This window comes from Anas platyrhynchos, chromosome 12 (genome assembly GCF_047663525.1).
Source record: "Anas platyrhynchos isolate ZD024472 breed Pekin duck chromosome 12, IASCAAS_PekinDuck_T2T, whole genome shotgun sequence".
NCBI classification, from domain to species: Eukaryota; Metazoa; Chordata; class Aves; order Anseriformes; family Anatidae; genus Anas; species Anas platyrhynchos.
Window position 1 is genome coordinate 7,501 of NC_092598.1, and position 19,205 is coordinate 26,705.

Sequence of the window (19,205 nt, forward strand, 5' to 3'; positions counted from 1 at the left end):
GTTAAAACTCCAACCCAGTTATACACCAGTTACCTCCCTTAAAGGATATAGAGGAGCTCTCTCAGATACGGCAGTCCTACTTCTCATGAATGCATCCTTTAGGTGAGGAGGGGGAGAAGTAAAGCAAAGAACAACTCACGGGTTGAGATCAGGATAATTTAATTAAAGGGAAATAATTATAATAATTAAATAAAGACTACCATGAACTAAACAATTTAACTAAGGGGAAATAAAAAGGGAAAGGGGAAAAGGGAGGGAAAAAGGGAAAATAAAAAGAAGGGACGAAAACAAACAAACAAAATAAATGACAGCTATATGGAAGTGCAGAGGAAAGAAATTGCTCTCTACTTCCCACAAATGAGCGATGATTGACCACGTCCTTGATGCAAGGCCTCAACGCACGCAGCCGGTGTTCGAGAGGAGGACCGACGTCTTCTCAACGAGAGCCCACCCCTCCCCTCTTCTTCCTGTTTCCACCTTTTATTGCTGAGTGTGACATCCCATGGTATGGAATATCCCTTGGATTGGTTTAGGTCAGCTGCCCTAGTGATGTTTCTCTCCTCGCTTTTTGCCCATCCCCTAGGAGGGTTAGAGAAAGGCCCAATGCTGTGCCACTGCTGCTCAGCAGTAGACACAACACGGGTGTGATAACACTGCTGCTCCAGCTACAACTGCAGAGTACGGCACTGTATGGGCTGCTGCTGGGAAAGTTAACATTCCAGCCAGACCCAGTACACCACCAGAGGTGGATTGTTACGATATGGAGATGGTAGGTTATCCAACGGCTCCCGTTTATTATCTTTTTTTTTTCCTGTTCTTCTTCTTCTTCAAAATTTCTTACCTGCTTTTAGTGTAAATATTAAGGCTGTAAAAGGACATGAAGTCCTCCTGATCCATAATCCTGCATCATCACTTTCTTCCCGGCAGAAAGGTTCCTTCGAATTAACATGTGTATTTAAGGCCTGACAAATACAGTCTTCAAAGGATCCAAAAACGGGCCCAAAGACATGCGGTCTTAAAGGCTCCTTTGGCCATTCTATCACACAAGACTGAACCATTTTTTATTTACTTTTTACGTTACTGGGGCCTCTCTCGTTCCAGTTTCTAACTGTTATTCCTAATGGACTTTCTGCTGGTATGTCTGGTAATTTGCTCCCTTTCTTCTGGTCCCTGGTCTTCGGTTTTGTCTCACCCATCTAGGAATGTTACTCTGGCAATTCCCACAGCCCTTGGTTACCTTAATAAGAGTGTCTTAAAGAGGATTTAAGATCTATCACCCACCCACAAATCCTTTGGGAATCCCTTCGGTCCTTCATCGGCCAAGTCCCTCGCGGGAGATTGGAACCGTGGTAAAGAAGACCTCCACAATCGCTTCGGAACTAAATTCCGTCTCAGTCACACTCTTACACACACAGGCAACCAAAACCCATCCAACAGAACAGTATACGCTTTAAACACTTACGACTCCGTTGTCTTCATTCAGATCTTCACACGCAGAATTACGGGCAAAATATACTGCTGCAGCCAGCAAGGGAGCTGAAAAAAAATCAAAACCTTAGCTTACCTGTATTCAGGTTCGAGATGCCATTAGTCCCGACCAGACTCGAACAGCAACCACCAAATGCTGGGGCACCTCTCCTACATCAAATAAGATTCCAAGAACCAAAGCCCTCCTGGACAAGCCCCCTGGTGTCATACATGACTGGGTCCCAAACTGGATTGCAATTAAATTTTACAGTTTTTTAAATAAATAGAGGTAAACGAGAAGTTGCTCGCAAACAGATATACTGTGCCAGATGTCCTTCAGCAAGTGCCCAGAGGCAGACCGGATGTCTTTGCCAACACAGTCCCATCAATGTATTAGTACACCCATGCACTGCCACGTTAGCTATTATCACTAACTGCCAGGCAGGACAGCTCCAGACCAAACACATACACACACACACAGGCACGCCACAAACACTACAAACAAAACACACAGCACTAGGCGCAAGAAAAAGTGACCCCCGGGGGAAAGCCCTATGGCAACAGCAAGTCAGAACAACTGCTCTGCACCAGACCCTACCAGAGACTCAAATGTCACGACACGCGACTGGAAGCAACTGCCAGAACTGGGATGATGGAGGCCTAAAAAGCCTGCCTTCAAGACAAGAGACCGGAAGGATGGGGACTGAAAACCCCCTAAGACAACTCTCAGGAAATCAATTCCCAAGCAAGAGCTCCTGATACGGCCCAGATGACTTCTGCAAGAGTGAGGATGGAAACAGATGTGATCTCAAACCGAATACGATGCACAAGACCTGAAACAGATCTGCACTTCAAGCAGCGACTGCAAGACAAGAAGTGCTCGGATCAGAGCCATGATGACAAAACAAGCATTGAGGCCCTTCAGCACAGCTACCAAGTCGCCTGTCTGGTCAGTCCAGAGTCAAAAGCCAGGAGGATATCAAGACCCGAGAAGCACAGAACAGACGCTGCAGAAGCAACACTACAAGACAGACGAACAGAAGGAAACTGTCCTGCCTGGCGCACGCACTCACGCTACAAAATAATCCTGCCTCTTCTATTAGCCTGGTGACCCAGCCACAAGCACCCTGAACCACCCTCACAGTGGCACCAAGTCTATTCAGCCAGCACGCTCCATGCTGCTCTGGCTCCCAGCTCCCATTAGCCACCCCAGATATGCAAATACCAGGTGCCCCCCAACTTAGCTCTCAGGTTGCTGCATGGTAAAGTCCCTCCGCCTCAAGAAATGCACAGGCACCGATTGTCATCTTGGTCAATTGCCAGGCTCATCATCAGCTGCAAAAACAGAGTAACAGCATTCACTAGGACGCCAGCCCCATTGCTCACCTTCTCCACAATGCTGACTACTGCTGATGCAACCTACGATTGTGCTCACGTGTTCCTCTCCGAGTCCAAGGTCCAACAGTGAAACCAGTATCATCCACTCCACCTGGGAAAACAAAGGGATTAAATGTTCGTTGCATTCACAACAAGTCAGCCAATGGTGTTGGTTTTTTTTCTTATTGTTTTTTTTTGTCTGTGTGTGTTTCCTGTTTTTTTTTTTTTTTTTTTTAAATGTTTTAGCTAAACAACATGCAGAGAGCAGACAAGAGACCTGGGGTGTTTCTAGAAGCAACAATCCCCATGCTTTTGCTGCAGCTTTTAATATTGAAAGGACAGCACAACCACTCAAGTAACTGGAACTTTTTCAAATGGAATTAAGTCAAACAGGTTCATCATCACTTGCAAAAACAGAGAACCAGCATTCACTAGCATGCCAGCCCTGATACCCACCTCTTGGACAACACTCACTACTACTGATGCAACATACAGTTGTGCAATACCTCTCTGTTCAAAACTCCTTTACCTAACCTGCTCAGTAGCTCCACATGACAAATGGGCCCGGGGGGCGCCGTGCCGAAATGGGGCCGGGCAGCCTTATTCTGCAGAGAAGAAGGAGGTGACCCTGCTCACTCTCTAGGCACTACTGCACTTATGTGGCCAAGGAACCCTACCCCACGGTTTCCCCAAAACAACGTACCTTTTCTTTTTCTTAGTATCTTTTATTTACGTAGAAAGAAAAATCTAGGAGCAGAAGTGATTACATGCCAAAAAAAAAAAAAAAAAAAACAATTCCATTCCACTCACAGGAAAAATCACTTACTTCAGTAGGATATCTGAGAACCAAGTGGCTATGCTGGTGGGTCAAAACACACTACAGGACACTGGGGCCAGGCGCTCTGCTGCACCCACTTAAAACCCATCCCTGCACTCACCAAGGTGCAACCCCAACACAAAAAAAACAGAAGCAGCATTTCAGCTTCAACAGCTTTGGGAACTGCTGGAAAGCAAGCTTCATCCTCAGAGAGGCGTGCTCAGGCTACACAGGACAGGGCTTTGGGCACCACTTTGCTTACCAAAGAAGACCGCAATCAGCACCTGCTTCGTTCCAATTCTCAAGAACTAACATCACAGCCCACGTTGCCTGGGACACCTGATAAACAGAAGAGAAAGCAGCCATACCCTTTTCAAGCCATCCCTGCACGTGTCGCTCCTTGATCATCTGCAACCTCTTCTCCAATCCTCAACCGCTTCTGTGGAGAGCCTGCCATGGCACCTGCAAAGCAAGACCCTTCGCACTCACCTCATGCTACTTGGCAGTTCTGCTCCAATCCAGCTCACAACCAGCCCGCCCTTCTCGTGCTGCTCTTCAGAGTGCAGCTTGGCCCCACTCAGCCTGTGCGAGACACCTGCAAAAGAGAAAGAAAACCACAGGCTGAAGCAGCATCCAAAGCCACAGCACAGCTGGGACAGTTACTCTCATCTGCTCCCTTACCTCGGCCCCCTCACCTGCCCTCGAGGCAGATGTTTCCATCTGCTCTCTTAGGTCAGCTACAACACCTCGGAAATATAAAATAAACAGGATTTTTACTGTATTTTGTGCAGTTAACTAACTGCAGTGACAACTGCACCCCTAAAGTACCTTCTACATCTGCTCATCACTCACCTTGCCAAAAGCAGCTCTGGTCGTCAAGTCCCGTGTTGTACACTGTGTTTCACCTTAAACAAATGAAAACAGTCACAAGATAATCATTCACCTGCCACCATTAGCACCCATCCCTCCACAACACAAAGGGACCCAATTAACGATATTATCATTTCAAAACAGCAGCCCCCTTGCCTCAGCACCTCAGAAGTAGATCAAGACAGGCACCGAGCTGCCTACCGACTGATGAACAGTTCCAGAAGGAGCTCTTTCCTGTGGGCAGTTCCTACTACGGTATACACTCTACTGGGGACAGGAAAGAAATAAAAATAAAAAAATTCAAAACCCCATATCTGTAAGCTTTCAAGATTCAACAGTACACCATTCAAGCACTATGCAAACAGCTGCTCGCAAGCAGCTCAACTCTGCCAAATCCACATCTGCCAACCTCCAGAGATGACTGTGCCAGCTGTCCTTCAGTATGCGCCCAGAGGCAGATGTCTACGCCAAAACAGTCCCATCAATGTATTAGTACACCCATGCACTGCCACGTTAGCTATTATCACTAACTGCCAGGCAGGACAGCTCCAGACCAAACACGTACACACACAGGCACGCCACAAACACTACAAACAAAACACACAACACTAGGCGCAAGAAAAAGTGACCCCCGGGGGAAAGCCCTATGGCAACAGCAAGTCAGAACAGGTGCTCTGCACCAGACCCTACCAGAGACTCAAATGTCACGACACGTGACTGGAAGCAGCTTCCAGAACTGGGATGATGGAGGCCTAAAAAGCCTGCCTTCAAGACAAGAGACCGGAAGGATGGGGACTGAAAACCCCCTAAGACAACTCTCAGGAAATCAATTCCCAAGCAAGAGCTCCTGATGCGGCCCAGACGACTTCTGCAAGAGTGAGGATGGAAACAGACGTGATCTCAAACCGAATACGATGCACAAGACCTGAAACAGATCTGCACTTCAAGCAGCGACTGCAAGACAAGAAGTTCTCGGATCAGAGCCATGATGACAAAACAAGCATTGAGGCCCTTCAGCACAGCCACCGAGTCGCCTGTCTGGTCAGTCCAGAGTCAAAAGTCATGAGGATATCAAGACCCGAGCAGCACAGAACAGACGCTGCAGAAGCAACACTACAGGACAGACCAACAGAAGGAAACTGTCCTGCCTGGCGCACGCACTCACACTACAAAATAATCCCGCTGCTTCTATTAGCCTGGTGACCCAGCCACAAGCACCCTGAACCACCCTCACAGGGGCACAAAGTCTATTCAGCCAGCACGCTCCATGCTGCTCTGGCTCCCAGCTCCCATTAGCCACCCCAGATATGCAAATACCAGGTGCCCCCCAACTTAGCTCTCAGGTTGCTGCATGGTAAAGTCCCTCCGCCTCAAGAAATGCACAGGCACCGATTGTCATCTTAGTCAATTGCCAGGCTCATCATCAGCTGCAAGAAACAGAGTACCAGCATTCACTAGCACGCCGGCCACGATGCCCACCTTCTCCACAATGCTGACTACCGCTGATGCAACATACGGTTCTGCTCACCTCTTCCTCTCCGAATCCAAGCTCCAACAGTGCAGCCAGTATCATCCACTCCACCTGGGAAAACAAAGGGATTAAATGATCGTTGCATTCACAAGTCAGCCAATGGTGTTGGTTTTTTTGTTACTGTTTTTGTGTGTGTGTGTGTGTGTGTGTGTGTGTGTGTTTCCTGTATTTATTTTTTAGTCTGCTTTAGCTCAACAGCATGCAGACAAGAGAACTGGGGTGTTTCTAGAAGCAATAATCCCCATGCTTTTGCTGCAGCTTTTAACATTGAAAGGACAACACGACCCAGCAAGTAACTGGAACTTTCTTAACTGGAATTAGCTCAAACTTTTATTCACATTGAAAGAAAAATCTAGGTGCAGAACAGATTATACACCAACAAAATCAATTCCATTCCACCCCTGGGAAAAAAAATCACATACTCTCATCCCCTCCTGTCCCTCAGCCGCTTGCCTGCCCCACGTGGCAGATGCTTCCATCTGTTCTCTTCACCCACTTACAGCACCTCTAAAAGGCAAACTGGAATTTTACTCTACTGGATGTAGGAAAATAACTGCAGTGACAACCGCACCCCAAAAACAACAGTTACCTCTGCTCATCACACACCAGAGTCACTGCAGAGGCAGCTGGTTGACACATCCTGCACTGCACACTGCATTGCAGCCTGAACAAAGGAGAAAGGCAGGAAGAAGATAAACATTCAGCTGCCAGCACTAGCACCCATCCCTCAAAAACATAAGCGACCCCAGCTTTACTTTTATCCTTTCAAAACAGCAGGCCACTTGCCTCTGGACCTGCAAATTAGGTCCAAGCTTGAAAGGAGCGGCCAGCATCACCCACGCCACCTGGGAACATAAAAGGACAAAATGACCACTGTGCTTGCAAGCACCCGCCTGCTACACTGCTCCTCTATCCCAAACAGTCTCACCCCGGACCCTCTGAGGGAAACACCTGAGCGTCTTCCCTTCGCTTCAGATAAGGGATGACCAGGCTGACACCACTCACCTTCCCTCAGAGCTTCGTGACATGACGATTTCCCTTCCCTCTCCACTACTGCACAAAGCACCTGCAGAGGCAAGAGAAAAGCACACTCTAAAGCACCTCACAGCCACAGCGTACCTGCTGCAAGACCTCTCTCTTCCCAGCTCCGGTACTTCAGCTGCCCACCAGCTCTAACTCAGATTCTACGCTCACAGCGCCACAGCAAACTCTGCCTAGACCACACAACACACACTACACAAGCTACATTGCCCAGCACACACAAGCTGGTACATTCCCACCCAACAATCAGTCGCATCGCACAGGAAGGATGCTGCACACTCCTAGAAACCAAACCTACCAGTCCTGAGCAGCTCCCCACTTCCTCCTGCCAACCACGCTCAGCACACACACTATTCACCCATCAAAAAAAAAAATAAACTTAGAACTTACACACACACAAAAAAAAAAACAACCAAGCTCCACAAATGCCAAAAAGACATGCGCACACAGCAGCCCCAGCAGGGGTAATCACAGACTTACCCTTTGCAGATGAAAAGGTGACTATGATACAACCCTGCTCAGTCTCTTGGCAATGCTGCATCTACACTGTCAAGCCACATGTAGCCGGTAATCAAGCTGGTTTTAGTCCTCTGCAGAATAAAACGAGTGGGTTTATACATCTAGAGATTAAAGTGCAGCTCAAAAACAGAGGAGTATCGCACCATCCTAAAAAACAATAAGCCACAAACCTCTACTAAACATTCCTCTATTAAGTAAATTCCAAGCACTTAAAAATTCTAGAAATCTATAGACTCCAGTCTGCCTAGAGAACTCTGCAACTGACTGAAGGAAAAACAAAGCACTTACCCCAAGGAGCAGCCCAGGCAGAAGGAGCTCTCTGATAGCATGCCTGGGGCTCATATAGCATTCAGCCCTGCCCAGCACCCAAACCCAATCACCTGGGAAAGGGGAGGGGCAAAGCACAAGGAAGTAGAAAGAAAGCAGGAACAGAAGCAACTGCTTTTTATTTTTTTTTTATTTTATTTTATTTTAAGATCTGCTTTACTGGGAAAACATGCAGAGAGCAGACAGGTGACCTGTGGTGTTTCTAGAAGCAACAATCCCCATGCTTTTACTGCAGCTTTTAACATTGAAAAAACAACACGACCAGGCCAGTAACAGGAACTCTTTCAAATGGAATTACGTCAAACAGGTTCATCATCACTTGCAAAAACAGAGAACCAGCATTCACTAGCACGCCAGCACTGACACCCACCTCCTCCACAACGCTTACTACTACTGATGCAACATGCTACTGTGAAATACCTCTCTGTTCCCAGCTCCTTTCCCTCATCTGCTCACTACATTTACCTGAGAAGTGTGCCCGAACGGACTCATTCTACAGAGATGAAGAAGGTGGCCCTGCTCACTCTCTTGGCACTACTGCACTTATGCACTCAAGGAACCATACCCCACAGTTTCCCAAAAACAACGTACCTGGCAACCCCTCATAAATGTACTTCTAATATGTCAATTCAAGGACATAAAGCCTAGAAGGCTTCATGGTCTAAAGACTCGACAGACAGAAAACACACAAGCAAAAGCTCCAGAAATATAACAAACTGTCCCTAAACTTGAAACAGACTACCCCTTACATGCCCACTGCTGCCATTTTCAGACACATGCTCACACAGGGAGCTTCCATGATACATTTCAACTAAACCCTGCTCCATCTCTTTAACAACAAGGTTTTGACTTTGATAATATTTGACATACAGGCAAAGAATCACAGAAAGCCCCGTAATTCTGCAAAACTCAGAAGGGACCCAGAACCACAAAGCAAACACACAAAGTAACATCACCATACTATCCGTAAAACTGCTATAACAACTACTCATCTGAGGAAGAGCCGTGTGCAATACAAGCACCTACTAATAGATTTCTGTACAATGACAGATCCTACCAGCTGCCACCTCAAAAAGACATGCGTACCCGTTTCTACTAGGAAACGCATCAGTCCATAGACTCTGACCCACCTAAAGAACCCTCCAAACAACTGAAGGAAAAACAAAGCCCTTACCCAAAAGTGCAGCCCAGACAGAAGGAGCTCTCTGATGGCACACCTGCAACTCAGTTACCACTAGGTCTCACCTGGACCCTGAAGCCAATCACCTGGGAAAGTGCAAGGGGGAAAGCACAAAAAACAAAAAGAAGGAGCAACAGCTGTGGTTTATTTACTTCTTTATAAGGCTTAGCTCAACAGCATACAGAGTGCAGACAGGAGAGCTAGGGTGTTTCTAGGAACAAAAATCCCCATGCTTTTGCTGTAGCTTTGAATATTAAAAGGACAATACAACTAAGCAAGCAATTGATTTCTTTTTCCATCTGGAATTACCTCGATCTTTCATTTACATAGAAAGAACAATCTAGGAGTAGAACAGATCACACACCAAAAAATAATTCTATTCCATTCCACTCACAGGAAAAAATCACTTCAGTAGGATACCTGAGAACTAAATGGCTATGTTGATGGGTCAAAACACGCTACAGGACACTGGGGCCAGGCCCTCCGCTGCACCCACTTAAAACCCATCCCTACACTCACCAAGGTGCAACCCCAACACAAAAAAAACAGACACAGCATTTCAGCTTCAACAGCTTTGGGAACTGCTGGAAAGCAAGCCTCATTCTCAGCGAGGCGTGCTCAGGCTACACAGGACAGGGCTTCGGACACCACTTTGCTTACCAAAAAACCGCCATCAGCACCTGCTTTGTTCCGATTCTCAAGAAATAACATCACAGCCCACATTGCCTGGGACACCTGATAAACAGAAGAGAAAGCGGCCATACCGTTTTCAAGCCATCCCTGCACGTGTCGCTCCTTGATGAGCTGCAACCTCTTCTCCAATCCTCAACCGCTTCTGTGGAGAGCCTGCCAGGGCACCTGCAAAGCAAGATGGATACCCTTCACAGTCACCTCGTGCTACTTGGCTGTTCTGCTCCAATCCAGCTCACAACCAGCCCGCCCTTCTCGTGCTGCTCTTCAGAGTACAGTTTGGCCCCTCTGAGCCTGTGTGAGACAAATGTGAAACAAAAAAGCATAGGCTGAAGCAGCATCCAAAGCCACAGCACAGCTAGGACAGTTACTCTCATCTGCTCCCTTACCTCAGCCTCCTCACCTGCCCTCGAGGCAGATGCTTCCATCTGCTCTCTTATGCCAGCTACAATACACCTCTGAAATATAAACAGGATTTTTACTGTACTTTGTGTAGTTAAGTAACTGCAGTGACAACTGCACCCCTAAAGTACCTGCTACATCTGTTCATCGCTCACCTTGCCAAAAGCAGCTATGGTCAAGTCCCGTGTTGTACACTGTGTTTCACCTTAAACAAATTAAACAAAAGTTGCCTACCAAGGGTTGAACAGTTCCAGAAGGAGCTCTTTCCTGTGACAGGTTCCTCCTAGGGTTTACACTCTAATGGGGACAGGAAAGAAATAAGAAAAAAAAAAAAAAAAAGCAAAACCCCATATCTGTAAGCTTTCAAGATTCGACAGACCTCCTCAAGCACACTGTTCAAACACTATGTGAGAAGCTGCTCACAAGCAGCTCAAATCTCCCCCCCACACATCTGCCTAACACTACAGAGATGACTGTGCCAGCTGCCCTTCAGTACATGCCCAGAGGCAGACCGGATGTCTTTGCCAAAACAGTCCCATCAATCTATTAGTACACCCATGCACTGCCACATTAATCACTAACTGCCAGGCAGGACAGCTCCAGACCAAACACATACACACACAGGCACGCCACAAACACTACAAACAAAACACACAACACAAGGCCCAAGAAAAAGTGACCCCCAAAAGGAAAGCCCTATGGCAACAGCAAGTCAGAACAGGTGCTCTGCACCAGACCCTATGAGAGACTCAAATGTCACGACACGCGACTGGAAGCAACTGCCAGAACTGGGATGGTGGAGGCCTAAAAAGCCTGCCTTCAAGACAAGAGACCAGAAGGATGGGGACTGAAAACCCCCTAAGACAACTCTCAGGAAATCAATTCCCAAGCAAGAGCTCCTGATGCGGCCCAGATGACTTCTGCAAGAGTGAGGATGGAAACAGACGTGATCTCAAACAGAATATGATGCACAAGACCTGAAACAGATCTGCACTTTCGAGCACTTCTTGTCTTGCAGTCGCTGCTTGATCAGAGCCATGATGACAAAACAAGCATTGAGGCCCTTCAGCACAGCTACCAAGTCGCCTGTCTGGTCAGTCCGGTGTAAAAAGCCAGGAGGATATCAAGACCCGAGAAGCACAGAACAGACACTGCAGAAGCAACACTACAGGACAGACAAACTGAAGGAAACTGTCCTGCCTGGCACACGCACTCATGCTACAAAATAATCCCGCTGCTTCTATTAGCCTGGTGACCCAGCCACAAGCACCCTGAACCACCCTCACAGTGGCACCAAGTCTATTCAGCCAGCAGGCACCACGCTGCTCTGGCTCCCAGCTCCCATTAGCCACCCAAGATATGCAAATACCAGGTGCCCCACAACTTAGCTCTCAGGTTGCTGCATGGTAAAGTCCCTCCGCCTCAAGAAATGCACAGGCACCGATTGCCATCTTAGTCAATTGCCAGGCTCATCATCAGCTGCAAAAACAGAGTAACAGCATTCACTAGCACGCCGGCCATGATGCCCACCTTCTCCACAATGCTGACTACTACTGATGCAACATACGGTTCTGCTCACCTCTTCCTCTCCGAATCCAAGCTCCAACAGTGCAGCCAGTATCATCCACACCACCTGGGAAAACAAAGGGATCAAATGATCGTTGCGTTCAGAAGTGACCCAATGGTGGTTTGTTTTTTTTATTATTGTTTTTTTGTGTGTGTTTCATGGTTTTTTTTTTCGTTTTTTTTTTTGAAATCTGCTTTTGCTCAACTGCACGTAGACTGCAGACAAGAAAATTGGGGGTGTATCTAGAAGCAACAATCCCCATGCTTTTGCTGCAGCTTTTAACATTGAAAGGACAACACGACCCAGCAAGTAACTGGAACTTTTTCAAATGGAATTAACTTAAAATTTTATTTACACTGAAAGAAAAATCTAGGAGCAGAACAGATTATACACCAACAAAATCAATTCCATTCCACCCCCGGGAAAAAAATCACATACTCTCATCCCCTCCTGTACCTCAGCCGCTTCCCTGCCCCCCATGGCAGATGCTTCCATCTGTTCTCTTCACCCACTTTTAGAACCTCTAAAAGGCAAACTGGAATTTTACTCTATTGGATGTAGGAAAATAACTGCAGTGACAATCGCGCCCGTAAAACAGCAGTTACCTCTGCTCATCACGCACCAGAGTCACTGCAGAGGCAGCTTGGGTCGAGACGTCCTGCACTGCACACTGCGTTTCACCCTGAACAAAAGAAAACCACAGGCAGAAGATAAACATTCAGCTGCCAGCAGTAGCACCCAACCCTCAAAAACATAAGCGACCCCAGCTTTACTTTTATCCTTTCAAAACAGCAGGCCACTTGCCTCTGTACTTGCAAATTAGGTCCAAGCTTGAAAGGAGCGGCCAGCATCACCCACGCCACCTGGGAACACAAAAGCATACAATGACAACTGTGCTTGCAAGAACCCGCCTGCCACACTGCTCCTCTATCCCAAACAGCCTCACCTCGGAACCTCACAGGGAAACACCTGAGCGTCTTCCCTTCGCTTCAGATAAGGGATGACCAGGCTGACACCACTCACCTTCCCTCAGAGCTTCCTGACATGACAATTTCCCTTCCCTCTCCACAACTGAACCAAGCACCTGCAGAGACAAGGGAAAAGCACACTCTGAGGCACCTCACAGCCACAGCGTACCTGCTGCAAGACCTCTCTCTTCCCAGCTCCGGTACTTCAGCTGCTCACCAGCTCTAACTCAGATTCTACACTCACAGCGCCACAGCAAACTCTGCGCAGGCCACACAACACACCACTACACAAGCTACATTGCTTAAGACATATGAGCTGGAACGTTCCCACCCAACAATCAGTCGCATCGCACAGGAAGGATGCTGCACACTCCTAGAAACCAAACCTACCAGTCCTGAGCAGCTCCCCACCTCCTCCTGCCAACCACGCTCAGCACACACACTATTCACCCCTCAAAAAAAAAATAAACTTAGAACATGCACATACACACAAAAAAAACAACTGAGCTCCACAAATGCCAAAAAGACATGCACACACAGCAGCCCCGGCAGGGGTAATCACAGACTTACCCCTTGCAGATGAAAAGGTGACTCTGATACAACCCTGCTCAGTCTCTTGGCAATGCTGCATCTACGCTGTCAAGCCACATGTAGCATGTAATGAAGCTGCTGAAACTCTCCAGGAGACTAAAACAAGTGTTTTTATACATGTAGAGATTAAAATATGGTGCAAAAACAGGAGCATATGTGACCATCCCAAAAAACAGTGAGACAGCAGCCTCTACTAACTATCCCTCTATTTCAAGCACTTAGAAATACAGAACTCCACAAACTGCAGCCTGCCTAGAGAACCTTGCAACTGACTGAAGGAAACACAAAGCACTGACCCCAAAGAGCAGCCCAGGCAGAAGGAGCTCTGATGTCGTGCCTGGGGCTCATATACCTTTTGTCCCCGCCCAGCACCCAAACCAAATCACCTGGGGAAGATGAGGGACAAAGCACAAGAGAGCAGGAAGGGAGCAAGAGAAGTGTTTTTTTTTTTTCTTTCTTTTTTAAAATCAGCTTTATCTCAAAAGCATGCAAAGAGCAGGCAAGATATCTGCAGTGATTCTAGAAGCAAAAATCCCCTTTTACTTTCTCTGCAGATATCAATATTGAACTGAAAATATCACCAAGCTAGTAACTGAAACTTTTTGAACTGGAATTAGTTTAAACAGACTCACCCCCATCTGTAAACACAGAGAGCCAGCATTCATCAGAATGCCAGCCCTAATAACCACCTCCTGCACAACGTTCACTACTACTAAGGCAACATATCATTGTGCAATACCTCTCTGTTCCCAGCTCCTTTACCTCACCTGCTCTGTAGCTCCACATGACAAATGGGCCCGGGCGGCGCCGCGCCGAAATGGGCCCGGGCGGCGCCGCGCCGAAATGGGCCCGGGCGGCGCCGCGCCGAAATGGGCCCGGGCGGCGCCGCGCCGAAATGGGCCCGGGCGGCGCCGCGCCGAAATGGGCCCGGGCGGCGCCGCGCCGAAATGGGCCCGGGCGGCGCCGCGCCGAAATGGGCCCGGGCGGCGCCGCGCCGAAATGGGCCCGGGCGGCGCCGCGCCGAAATGGGCCCGGGCGGCGCCGCGCCGAAATGGGCCCGGGCGGCGCCGCGCCGAAATGGGCCCGGGCGGCGCCGCGCCGAAATGGGCCCGGGCGGCGCCGCGCCGAAATGGGCCCGGGCGGCGCCGCGCCGAAATGGGCCCGGGCGGCGCCGCGCCGAAATGGGCCCGGGCGGCGCCGCGCCGAAATGGGCCCGGGCGGCGCCGCGCCGAAATGGGCCCGGGCGGCGCCGCGCCGAAATGGGCCCGGGCGGCGCCGCGCCGAAATGGGCCCGGGCGGCGCCGCGCCGAAATGGGCCCGGGCGGCGCCGCGCCGAAATGGGCCCGGGCGGCGCCGCGCCGAAATGGGCCCGGGCGGCGCCGCGCCGAAATGGGCCCGGGCGGCGCCGCGCCGAAATGGGCCCGGGCGGCGCCGCGCCGAAATGGGCCCGGGCGGCGCCGCGCCGAAATGGGCCCGGGCGGCGCCGCGCCGAAATGGGCCCGGGCGGCGCCGCGCCGAAATGGGCCCGGGCGGCGCCGCGCCGAAATGGGCCCGGGCGGCGCCGCGCCGAAATGGGCCCGGGCGGCGCCGCGCCGAAATGGGCCCGGGCGGCGCCGCGCCGAAATGGGCCCGGGCGGCGCCGCGCCGAAATGGGCCCGGGCGGCGCCGCGCCGAAATGGGCCCGGGCGGCGCCGCGCCGAAATGGGCCCGGGCGGCGCCGCGCCGAAATGGGCCCGGGCGGCGCCGCGCCGAAATGGGCCCGGGCGGCGCCGCGCCGAAATGGGCCCGGGCGGCGCCGCGCCGAAATGGGCCCGGGCGGCGCCGCGCCGAAATGGGCCCGGGCGGACTTATTCTGCAGAGAGGAAGAAGGTGAGCCTGCTCACTCTCCAGGCACTACTGCACTTATGCGGTCAAGAGACATTACCCCACTGTTTCCCAAAAACAACTACCTGGAAACACCTAATAAACATACTTCTAATATGTCAATTCAAGGACATCAAGACTAAAAGGCTGCAAGGTCTAAACACTCGACAGACAGAAAACACACAGGCAAAAGCTCCAGAAATATAACAAACTGTCCCTAAACTTGAAACAGACTACCCCTTACGTGCCCACTGCTGCCATTTTCAGATACACGCTCACACAGGCAGCCTCCATCATACATTTCTCCTAAACCCTGCTGCATCACTTTGACAGCGAGGTTATGACTTTGATAAGATTTGACATAGATTTAAAGGCTCACAGAAAGCCCCGTAATTCTGCAAAAATCAGAAGGGACCCAGAACCACAGAGCAAACACACAAAGTAACATCACCATACTATCCGTAAAACTGCCATAACAACTACTCACCTGAGGAAGAGCTGCGTGCAATACAGGCGCCTACTACTAGATTCCTTTACTATGACGGATCCTACCAGTTTTCACCTCAAAAAGATAGGAGTACCGGTTTCGACTTCAAAATGCATCAGTCCATAGAATCTGACCCACCTAAAGAACCCTCCAAAAGACTGAAGGAAAAACAAAGCACTTATCCAAAAGTGCAGCCCAGGCAGAAGGAGCTCTCTGATGGCATACCTTCAACTCAGTTACCATTAGGTCCCACCTGGAACCTGAAGCCAATCACCTGGGAAAGTGCAGGGGGAAAGCATAAAAAAGCAGAAAGAGGAGCAGCAGCAGCTGTGGTTTTATTAACTTCCTTATAAGGCTTAGCTCAACAGCATGCAGAGTGCAGACAGGAGAACTGGGGTGTTTCTAGAAACAAAAATCCCCATGCTTTTGCTGCAGCTTTGAATACTGAAAGGACAATACTACCACGCAAGTAAATGAAGCTTTTTCAGCCGGATTTAGCGCAGACTTGTATTTACGCAGGAAGAAAACTCTAGGAGCAGAACAGATTATGCGCCAAAGAAGAATTCAATTCCATTCCACTCACAGGAAAAATCACTTACTTCAGTAGGCTATCTGAAAACCAAAAGGCTATGCTCACGGGTCAAAACACACTACAGGACACTGGGGCCAGGCCCTCCACTGCACCAAATTAAAACCCATCCCTACACTCACCAAGGTACAAGCCCAACCCAAACACAGAAACAGCATTTCAGCCTCAACACAGTTTTCAGAACTGCTGGAAATCAAGCTTCATACTCAGCGAGGCGTGCTCAGGCTACACAAGACAGGGCTTTGGGCACCTCCTTGCCTACCAAAGAAGACAGCCATCAGCACCCGCTTTGTTCCGATTCTGAAGACTAACATCACAGCCCACGTTGCCTGGGACACCTGATAAACAGAAGAGAAAGCGGCCATACCGTTTTCAAGCCATCCCTGCACGTGTCGCTCCTTGATCATCCGCAACCTCTTCTCAAATCCTCAACCGCTTCTGTGGAGAGCCTGCCATGGCACCTGCAAAGCAAGACCCTTCGCACTCACCTCATGCTACTTGGCAGTTCTGCTCCAATCCAGCTCACAACCAGCCCGCCCTTCTCGTGCTGCTCTTCAGAGTGCAGCTTGGCCCCACTCAGCCTGTGCGAGACACCTGCAAAAGACAAACAAAAGCATAGGCTGAAGCAGCATCCAAAGCCACAGCACAGCTGGGACAGTTACTCTCATCTGCTCCCTTACCTCGGCGCCCTCACCTGCCCTCGAGGAAGATGCTTCCATCTGCTCTCTTAGGCCAGCTACAACACCCCTGAAATATAAACAGGATTTTTACTGTATTTTGTTCAGTTAACTAACTGCAATAACAGCTGCACCCCTGAAGTACCTGCTGCATCTGTCCATCGCTCACCTTGCCAAAAGCAGCTCCGGTCAAGTCCCGTGTTGTACACTGTGTTTCACCTTAAACAAATGAAAACAGTCACAAGATAATCATTCAGCTGCCAGCATTAGCACCCATCGCTCAACAACACAAAGGGACCCCATTTACAATATTATCATTTCAAAACAGAAGCCCCCATACCTCAGCACCTCAGAAGTAGATCAAGCCAGTCACCGAGCTGCCTACCGAGTGCTGAACAGTTCCAGAAGGAGCTCTTTCCTGTGACAGGTTCCTCCAAAGGTTTACGCTCTACTGGGGACAGCATAGAAATAAAAATAAAAGTTTCAAAACCCCATATCTGTAAGCTTTCAAGATTCGACAGACCTCCTCAAGCACACCGTTCCAGTGCTATGCGAGCAGCTGCTCGCAAGCAGCTCAAATCTCCCACGCCCAACATCTGCCAAACACCACAGAGATGACTGTGCCAGCTGCCCTTCAGTACGTGCCCAGAGGCAGACCGGATGTCTTCGCCAAAACAGTCCAGACAATGTATTAGTACACCCATGCAATGCCATGTTAGCTGTCATCACTAACTGCCAGGCAGGACAGCTCCAGACCAAACACATACACACACAGGCACACCACAAACACTACAAACAAAACACACAACACATGGCGCAAGAAAAAGCGACCCCCAAAAGGAAAGCCCTATGGCAACAGCAAGTCAGATACAGGTGCTCTGCACCAGACCCTACCAGAGACTCAAATGTCACGACACGCGACTGGAAGCAGCTTCCAGAACTGGGATGATGGAGGCCTAAAAAGCCTGCCTTCAAGACAAGAGACCGGAAGGATGGGGAGTGAAAACCCCCTAAGAACACACTTAGGAATTCGATTCCCAAGCAAGAGCTCCTGATGCGGCCCAGATGACTTCTGCAAGAGTGAGGATGGAAACAGACGCGATCTCAAACCGAATATGATGCACAAGACCTGAAACAGATCTGCAGTTCAAGCAGCGACTGCAAGACAAGAAGTGCTCGAATCAGAATCACGATGACAAAACAAGCATGGAGGCCCTTCAGCACCGCTACCAAGTCCCCTGTCTAGTCAGTCCGGTGTAAAAAGTTAGGAGGATATCAAGACCTGAGAAGCACAGAACAGACGTTGTAGAAGCAACACTACAAGACAGACGAACAGAAGGAAACTGTCCTGCCTGGCGCACGCACTCACGCTACAAAATAATCCTGCCTCTTCTATTAGCCTGGTGACCCAGCCACAAGCACCCTGAACGTGACCCAGCCTCAACCACCCTCACAGTGGCACCAAGTCTATTCAGCCAGCAGGCACCACGCTGCTCTGGCTCCCAGCTCCCATTAGCCACCCCAGATATGCAAATACCAGGCGCCCCCCAACTTAGCTCTCAGGCTGCTGCATGGTAAAGTTCCTCCGCCTCAAGAAATGCACAGGCACCGTTTGTCATCTTAGTCAACTGAAGGCTCATCATCAGCTGCAAAAACAGAGAAAGAGCATTCACTAGCACGCCAGCCCCATTGCTCACCTTCTCCACAATGCTGACTACTGCTGATGCAACGTACGATTGTGCTCACGTGTTCCTCTCCGAGTCCAAGCTCCAACAGTGCAGCCAGTATCATCCACACCACCTGGGACAACAAAGGGATTAAATGATAGTTGCATTCAGAACAAATAACCCAATCGTGGTTTCTTGTTGTTGTTGTTTGTGTGTGTGTTTCTTGTATTTTTTTATTTTTTTTTTTTAAATCTGCTTTAGCTCAACAGCATGCAGAATGCAAACGAGAACTGGGGAGTACCTAGAAGAAACAATCCCCATGCTTTTGCGGCAGCTTTGAATATTAAAAGGACAATACGACCCAGCAAGTAACTGGAACTTTCTTAACTGGAATTAGCTCATACTTTTATTTGCATTGAAAGAAAAATCTAGGAGCAGAACAGATTATACACCAACAAAATTAATTCCATTCCATCCCCAGAAAAAAATCACATACTCTCATCCCCTCCTGTACCTCAGCCGCTTGCCTGCCCCACGTGGCACATGCTTCCATCTCTTCTCCTTACCCACTTATA

At 49.3% G+C, this 19,205-nt stretch overlaps 2 long non-coding RNA genes across 14 annotated transcripts; both read right to left on the minus strand.

The window, feature by feature from the left end:
* Positions 1-138: 138 nt before the first annotated feature.
* On the minus strand, positions 139-18,771 carry LOC140003492 (uncharacterized). Of its 13 annotated transcripts, none has more exons than XR_011812277.1 (17): positions 10,377-11,692; positions 10,209-10,277; positions 9,894-10,113; positions 9,124-9,215; positions 7,584-7,693; positions 7,068-7,128; positions 6,849-6,907; positions 6,652-6,726; positions 6,060-6,113; positions 4,733-5,958; positions 4,514-4,566; positions 4,151-4,256; positions 3,924-4,000; positions 3,379-3,449; positions 2,891-2,956; positions 1,463-2,802; positions 139-579 (listed from the first exon to the last, which is right to left on the minus strand). It is a non-coding gene; the product is annotated as an uncharacterized lncRNA (long non-coding RNA). The 13 variants fall into 13 exon arrangements; XR_011812273.1 differs by lacking the exon at positions 3,379-3,449 and adding an exon at positions 9,790-9,864 and having other exon boundaries at positions 140-579; positions 10,021-10,113; positions 10,377-11,691; XR_011812270.1 differs by lacking the exon at positions 3,379-3,449 and adding an exon at positions 6,485-6,569 and having other exon boundaries at positions 140-579; positions 10,377-11,691.
* Positions 12,592-13,445, minus strand: LOC140003463 (uncharacterized). Its single transcript, XR_011812176.1, has 3 exons — positions 13,327-13,445; positions 12,812-12,872; positions 12,592-12,651 (listed from the first exon to the last, which is right to left on the minus strand). It is a non-coding gene; the product is annotated as an uncharacterized lncRNA (long non-coding RNA).
* Positions 18,772-19,205: the final 434 nt, after the last annotated feature.